Source organism: Dendrobium catenatum, unplaced genomic scaffold (assembly GCF_001605985.2).
Source record: "Dendrobium catenatum unplaced genomic scaffold, ASM160598v2 original_scaffold_171723, whole genome shotgun sequence".
NCBI lineage: Eukaryota > Viridiplantae > Streptophyta > Magnoliopsida > Asparagales > Orchidaceae > Dendrobium > Dendrobium catenatum.
In genome coordinates, this window is record NW_021490145.1 from 169,975 (window position 1) to 178,965 (window position 8,991).

Consider the following 8,991-nt stretch of genomic DNA (forward strand, 5'->3'; position numbering starts at 1 on the left):
CATTATTTTCTATTAAGGAAGAGTTATATTGGAGAGTTTCCTTTGTTGAGTAATAGAAGCATGGTAGGCTTCTAGATGATCGATCTCTTGTTGCTCAAATTAGAAAGAGAGCATCATCATTTGTTTATGTGAACAACACCTTGTATCGATGTTGTTTTGACCAAATGTGGTTGCATTATCTTAATAATGAAGAGGCTTGTAAGGTCATGGGCAAGATCCATAAAGGGCTTTGTGGTGCTCATCAGTACGAACCAAAGATGAAAGGCAGAATTAAATGCCTTGGTTATTATTGGTTTCTTATGATCCATGATTATATAGAGCACGCTAAAAAGTGCCACCAGAGCTAGATTCATGGAAAATGATTCACCAACCCCTAATCCCCTACACCCAACTATGTCATATTGAACATTTGAAGGTTGGGGATCAGATATAGTGGGTCTTATTGACCGTCCTTCCTCCAAGGGTCTTAGGTTTATTTTAGTTGCTACTAATTACATCTCTAAGTAGGCAGAAGCTATCCCACTTAAGGAGGTCAAATAAGAGGATATGATATGCCTCTTATGCGATCACAATATTTAACACTTTGGTGTTCCATACCATATAATTTTTTATAACAGCCCATCATTTAGAAGCACCAAGATTGCTAGATTTACCCGATGCCATAACATTAATTAGTTATACTCTTTGATTTACTACTCTAAAGCTAATGGCTTGGCGAAGGCATTTAATAAAACTCTCATGTAACTAAAAAGAAAATTTCTTCTAGTAAATAAGCAAGAGTGGCATGATAGGTTACCCGAAGCATTATGGGCCTATAAGACTATAATGTACTCCTACTCAGTCTACCCTATATGTTTTGGCCTTTGGGGTTGAAGTAGTCCTCCCACTTGAGGTCAAGCTCCCCTCGTTGCATGTGTCAGTTAGCCACAATATCTCCCATGAAGATAAATGCCCAACTATGGTTGGAAGAGTTTGATGGTTTAGATGAGCTTCACATATAAGCTCATCAGAACCTCAAACTATACCAGGCCCATATGGCCCGGTCACATGATCGCCTTATTCAACCCCATGCTTTAAAGGTTGGTGACTTAGTTCTTAACTTACATAGGCCTATCATTTTGCTTCATCGCCGAAGTGGTAAGTTTGAGCCTATTTTGAAAGGCCCCTTCGCTATAGATCAAGACTATAAAGGTGATGCTTTCCTACTTGTTGATGTAAATGTGTTCACCCCATGCCTATCATCAATAAACAATACTTGAAAAAGTACTATGCTTGAGTTTTATATGTTATAGAGGGAGCCTCCCTACCTCCTTTTAATGTCCCTCTATATAGGTACCACCTAAAGAATTCCTCTTACTTTTTTGGCAGTTTGTGTGTCCATAACAATTTATCCTCTACCACATAATATTTGATGCAAAGAGTATAAGGCTATCCTTAAAGGTGACACATTAATACAGCGTAAGGATGTTTGTACTTATATCTGTGCACACTAATAACATTGGTGCTAGCACGTTAAACATTCAATTCATCTTCCCCTTTGAAGGATTTTAGCTCCCAGTTTCACTTATAACCCCCAAGTGTGGTATGGGTAATCAAAACTAATATATATTATTTTCTTATACTTCCCTTGTTCCTCTAGGGTAAACCATATGATTCATGTATATTCAAGCATTTTGATTTTCCTAGCTTGGCATAGACTTATAGAATTCATATGCCTTTGAATTCATTATAGTTCTTAGCTCCCCAGTTTCACTTGTCACCCCTAAGTGTGATCTGGGATATCAAAACCATTAGCTTAGACCCCTTTAGGGATATGGTACTGGGTCCATTCCTAACCTATGTTAGTCATGTGTGATGATTTTGACCCATTATCCCTATATGAATTCATTTATTCTATTAATCTTAGTGTGATAGTTATGCTCCGCAATTTATTTATATGAGTTGAATGTGATCTGGGATATCAAAACCATTAGATTAAACCCCCTTAGGGATGTGATACTAGGTCCATACTAACCTATGTTAGTCATGAATGGTAATATTGATCCACTATCCTATTATGGATTTTATAGATATATCATTTTTGTTGTAAATGTGCTCCCAAGTTCATTTACATGAGTTAAATGTGGCCTGGGTTAACAAAGCCAATGTTTCACTTCTTTATAGATCCTAGATAATCTCTCTTTCCCTATTTTTATTTATGTGGTGAATATGGCCCGGGTTATCAAAGCCAACCATGGCTCCCTCTCATTGTATTCCAATTGTTAGAGGATATTTTCATACTAGGAGTAATTCATATATATGGTAATTATTCCCTCTATCATGCATTATCTTTGATAGTATAAAGTATGCCCAATATATGATTGTGAACATATATAAAAATATATATTTTTGAAAAAAAAAACATATGATAAAAAAGAGAGAAGATCTCATTCGAGCGAAATTGGTTGCCCTTGTCACAGGTGGAACCCAGCATTACTCTTCAAGAGCCCAAGTTCCCCAAACTTCTCTTTTCCTCTCCTTCAAAGCATCTCGATGATTGCTTCAAGGATGACCCTACACTTGTTTTGTTTTGATTCTTTATGATTGTAGTTGTCTTTATTAAGGATGCGTTACATCTTGTCTTGGATGTTAACATCACTCATTCATGGGCTTAGATTTTTCCAAGGAAAGATTAGCCCCTTTTCTGCTCCCTTTTAGCAACATGCTCTCTCATCTATACCATACTCTTAGCTTCACGAGTAGTTCTATGGATGCATTCATATTGCTTTTACTTCTCACAGGGTCCCACCAGTTTGTGTGGGTGTTACCACTGTGATCGTTTAATGATTATTGATTTTATTCGTAGTTATTATCTTAAGTGGCGAGTGTATCTCCTTGCTACTTCAAGTTGTTTTCCCGGTTATGATGTAGTGCATCATGTCTCAGATTTAAGCATCACTTCTTTGAGCTTGATTTTTAGGTAGAAGATCAGTTCCATATCTTCCTTTGGCAACCTACTCTCCCATTCATACCCTACTCTTAGCTGCCAGAGTAGTTCTATGGAAACGTTAGCATTGATATCACCTATTACAAGGTCCCACTAGTTGGTGTGGGTATTAAAACTATGATCTTTTGATGATTTTGGATCTTATTTATAGTTATTATCCTTGGTGGCAAGGGTGTGTCCACTCGCTACATCAATTTGTCTCCCCACTTGTGATATAATATATCATGTCTCAAATGTTATTGTCACCTCTTTGTGAGCTTTTATTTTCTAGCAGAAAATCAGCTCCCTAGTTTCTTTTGCCACATACTTCCCCATTGGGACCCGCCTCCTAGCTACTAGAGAGGTTCCTTGGATGTGTTAATGTTGCTCTCACTTCATGTAGGGTCCCCATCAATTAGGATGGATGCACCATTGTAATTCCTTAATGATTATTTCTCATTGATATAGTTTGGTTCTTCACAGCAAGTGTGTACCCTCACTACTTTATTTGTTACTCACTCAAAAAGAGATCGTTACTCTCACACTCTATTGATGGTGTATCTCTTTCCGTTATCCCTCGAGGCATAGGTCTGACGCTTCCATTTCATATAATTTTAGTGTTGCCTAAGAAATTTTGTCGGCATTTGGATACTTGTAGCCAAGAAGACTTATCCTCTAAATAGGGTAACTATAATGCTAGCTCAAGATTTCTTAGATAACTATTCCCCTGAAATTATCCCATCCACTTTTTCTTATCGCTCACACACCTACGCAGTTCTGTGTTAGGTTATTGTTGAGTTAACTTTTCTCTTTTGTCTTGTTATTTTGATATGGTCAAGTGGACATCATATTTCATGATTTCTTTATTTGTTATTTTGATATAGTCAGGTAAGTATTGAGTAACCCCATTCACTATTTCTATATGGTCAGGTGAATGTGGGATCTTTCCACCTTTTATTCTGCTATTTTGATGTGGTCAGGAAGGTAGTTGGTTTACTTCATTATTTTGACTCCTTACTTAATGTTTCAATATGGTCAGGTAGTATTGAGTCGTTCATATTTGTTGTTTTGATATAGTCAAACAAATGTTGAACCTTTATATGTTGTGCCATACAGATTCCCTGGAAGGCATACCTCACCACCCCTTCACTCCTTATTTCATTATTTTGATATAGTCAGGTGAATATTGAGTTTTTTAAATTCGTTGTTTCAATATAGTCAGGTGAATGTCAGACACTTTTCCTAATTATATTGTTATTTCAATATGGTTAGATGGATGTCAGATTTCCTGACTTCTTTATTTGATCTCTCAAAATAGTCAGGAAAATATTGAGTAACCCCCACTCAATATTTCGATATGGTCAGGTGAATGCTGGATCCTTTCACCTTCTATTATGCTATTTTGTTATGGTTAGTAAGGTAGTCAGTTTACTTTCTTCTTTTCCTATCTATTCACTATTTTGATATGGTCGGGTAAAAACTGAGTCACCCCATTCATTATTTTGATATGGTTAGGTGAATGCGGGATCCTTCCACTATCTATTATGTTATTTCGATATGCTCAGGTAGGTAGTTGGTTTACTTTACCCTTTTGCTCTTTGTTTCACTATTTCAATATGGTCAGGTGAACATCAAGTTGTCCACATTAACTTTTTCGATATGGTCAAGTGGAGGTGAAACCATTTACCCTTGTTTTTCCCCTCTATTATATCGTTATAAAAGGTAAGGTAGATAGATGAGCTACCTAATTTCTTTTCTTTGATGATCCTCCAAATGTTCCTTACCCTACTTCTCTTATCACATTCATTCAATGCCAACACATATGGATCACTAGTTGGTCGTTGCCCCTTTTGGGAGTCTATTTGTTGACCTTATTTTCACATAAACCCTTGGTCAAAGGGGATGACTTGGTCAAATTAACCAAGCCAGACCCCAAGACCTCTTCCATTGGATTCAATGGGTCAAGCCTAGTCTGTAGAGCCCAAACCCAGGCCCTGGGTCAACCTGGTTGACTAGGTCAACCTGGTTGACTAGGTCAACCTGGTTGACTAGGTCAACCTAGCTTGACCCAACTATCCCAAATTGCCCCAATTTGAATTCCAATCCATTCTTGTCCAAATCCCCCACCTACTTGGACTTGTTTGACTATGTTGACTAGGTCAACAAATAACATGGTCAAACCAAGCACTAGTTTGTCAAATTTGACCTATTTAAGTCAAATCCTCCTTTTTATTGCTTTTAAAAGTTTTAAAATGATCCATGACCCAAACAAAGGGGGAATAATTCCCTCCTAATTAACCCTAGGATTGATCTTGATCATTAATCATGAGCTTGGGGTTATAAATAGAGGTATTAAGGCATCTTTAGGAGGACTTTTTGCATTATCTCCCTCTCCAATCCCCCTAAGCCTAAGAACTCTTGTGTGTGAGCTCCCCCAGCCTCCTTTAACCTTTCCTAAGCCAAATCCACTAGCCAACCCCCGACGGAGATGAGATATCGAGCGAACTGAGCTTAGAATCCTTTCAAGTAATCTTGTCTCCGATCTATACTGTTTTGAGCCATGATTCCTTCTATAAATAGGAGTGAGAATAATATACATGTGCAACAAGCCCAAGATTTCCTGAATCCATCATTTAGATTAGGTAAAATCGTAAACCCTAGTTTAGAACACCTAGAGCTAAATAACTTTTTGTATAGAGCATTTTAGAATGTGATTTTTGTCCCCCATGAATGCTCTTCACTTATAATATCTATGTTTAAAAGTTAATTTGATTTAATTTAGCCAATCTATCAAATAAGGTGAATTATTATTCTAGGGTGCGGGTTACACTTTCGTTCTATGGGGGAGATCAAGATTGTTGATCTCGTGATCAGTATTCACGATTCTATCATTATGCGATTCGGATCGACAAGAAAATTTGATCCTATGGTTAGTTCCTCTGTCCGATGAGATCAGAGCCCTTGATCACAAATTGTTCACAATCTAGCGGCCCGTAATTCACATCCTACGTGGATTAGTGAAGCCGCTACCATGGCTCATCATGGCACAATCATTGTGTCGCAAAATAATGATTGCCCGCGATCCGTGGGACCAATCTTGAACCGCCAAGTGTATCTCGGCCGCCGATTTATGTTATAATTAGCTTTTTAATTATTTTAAGTTAATTTTAATATTCAAAAATTTAAAAAATATTTTAAAATTATTTTAAAATCCAAAAAATACATATTATATTTCAAAAATTTTAGAAAATTATCTTCTTTAATTTAAAATTATTATTTGTTTAAAATTCTAAACATATTTTGAAGTATTTTTAATATTAAGTAATTAACTATTTAAATTAAATATTTAACTAAAATAAGTTAAAATATTTTATAAAATTAAAATATTATTTTAAATATATTTAATTATTTTAAAAAAATATCTGAAGTATATTTATTTTAAATCTTAATTTAAAAATATAATATGTTAATTATGTTTTAAGTAATATTTATATATTATAACATAATTAATATTTAATTAAAATTTCTAAATAATTATTACTTTTTTAAAATAATAAAAATTATTTTATTTTAAAAATTAAAAACTTATTTTAAATTATATAATTTTAAATTAAATTTAAATATAGGAGATATTCTTTTTTTAATATATCTTTTAATTAAATAAATATCTAATTACTTAATTAATGATTAATTAAATAAAAATTAAGGTATTTTTTTAAAATTTTATAAAAATATTTTTTGTTAATATTATTTTTTCTTTTTTTTAATTTCAAGGAAACCTTGATGTTCAATTTAATTTAAATCAATAATTATTTTATTTTTTTAAATACCTTTTAATTATTTTAAACTTTGAATATTCATAATAAATTCACTTTAAATCCTAAAAATTCATATAACATCTTCAAATTTTTAGAAAATTAATTATTTTTATTTAAAACTATATTTCAATATCAAAACTTAATTTTTCTTAATTATTTCGTTTTATTTTATTACTTTAAATACCTAAGTATTATTTAATTTAAATATTATATTAAGAATTTTCAAATTTCAAATTTATTTAAATTATTTTAAGACATTTTTTGGGTGACCATTCGATCTGTTAAAAAAATTCAAAATTTTAAATTACTTTTAATTATAATATTTTTAATTTTATATACTTATAGATTAATATATATGTATTTTAAAATATTTTAAAATTATATGAATATTATGTCCTTTAATTTTGAGAGATCTTTTGAAATTTTAAAAATAAGTTATACATGTAAATAGAGTTCACGGGGGAGGATTAGTGGATGATTGGGATCCAATTATTCATTAATCACATTATTAATCCTTTTTTAATTAATATTTAGGCTTCATTTGGGACAGCTTTTTTATTGCTTTCTAAAACGGAGTTTTAGTACAATTTTTTTTATTTTTGTACTAAAACTCGGTTTTACAAAGAAAAAAAAAAGTGGTCCCAAACGAAGCCTTAGTCTTCTTTTACACCTGTAGTATATACGAGCACTTAGTTTAGGCTCTCCTAGTTCTAAGAATATGGTGTATGATGATTTGTTGCATTTCCCCTATATGTTACCCTAAGGATTAGTCTATAACATTTGATTTAAACCTATTTAACCTAGCGACAAATTAAGCATAATAATTAAAAAACCGTCAAGAAAACTTAGAGAAGTTCTATGGACTAGGGTACACCTCTGATTGACATGAAACTTGAACCATTTAAGCTTAGTGATATTTCAAACCCACTAAAATTTTCTATGAATTTTTTTAACAGCTCTTTAAACCACTTAATTAATAAACCCTAATTTCCCCTTTAATTAAACCCCAATAAATTAAAAACATTATATTAAATTCAAAATAAATCAAAAATTTTCCTATAATATATCAAACTCTTTAGAATTAAGTCTTTAATACCATAATATTAAAATCCCCTTAATTAGATCTAAATTTAAATATTAATTTGATTTTGATTAAAAATTACTCCTTTATTTAAATTAATTAATTAAAAATTATTAAAAATTCCAAATTTTCCCCAAACACTTGGGAGCTCTTTTATGGGTCATTCAACAGTACTCATTCTAATTTAGCCATAAAAATTTTTAGATTAAGTAAAGCTTTGATTATAGCCTCCCTCATTTCCTTGGACAAGATTAGAGCTTCATAAATACTCAAATTTGTAGCTAAATTTTATAGATGAGCTAATACATTGTAGTATACTTTATGCACTTCTTTATTAGCTGCATCTTGAGGCTACATAGGCTGAGATTGTGTCAAACCTTTAGGATTATCTACAACGTGCTTTCCTTTATATATTGCAAATTCTCATGGTGGAAAAACATTACCACTATAAAGGTTAACCTATACTACATCTTTGATGGAAGAGGCAAAAAAATATCTTCTTCTCGCTCATTGATTACTCCATATATTTTATCTAGAGAACTACAAAAAAATTTAAATCTTTATATCAAAACTAATAAGAACACCCTAAATATGAGGAAATGGGCATCGCCATCAAAAAAATATTGAAGCGATTTTTTTAGTTGATTTCAGTTTAATTATATTTCCTGGTATTTTTTTCTACTATAGTATTTGGATTATTTGTATGACCATCAATATAAATAGTCATGATATACATGAAATATTCTTGATTGCATTTTTAGTCTCAGGTGGGACAAAATAAAAGTCATATAGCGTGAGCAGCATAAGGGATTTAGGTCCTCCATCCAAAAAAAAGTATAATTTTATTTGCTACAGATTTACTCTTGCTTTTATTTTTTTTCCTCCATAGGAACTATGAAAGTTTGGAAGTCTTGAATTTGCATGAGCCCTTTGATTGGAGCCATATTTAGATCTTGTTAAAGATCTAACAGATCAACTTAGATGGGACTCTATGATCCTTAAGACACATGAAGAGATACAAAATACATTTTATTTTAAATCTTTTTAGAAGAATGGGATAAAACAATATCTCTTTCATCATTATGCTTCATAGTATAAGAGATTATAAAAGTATCACAAATCATGCA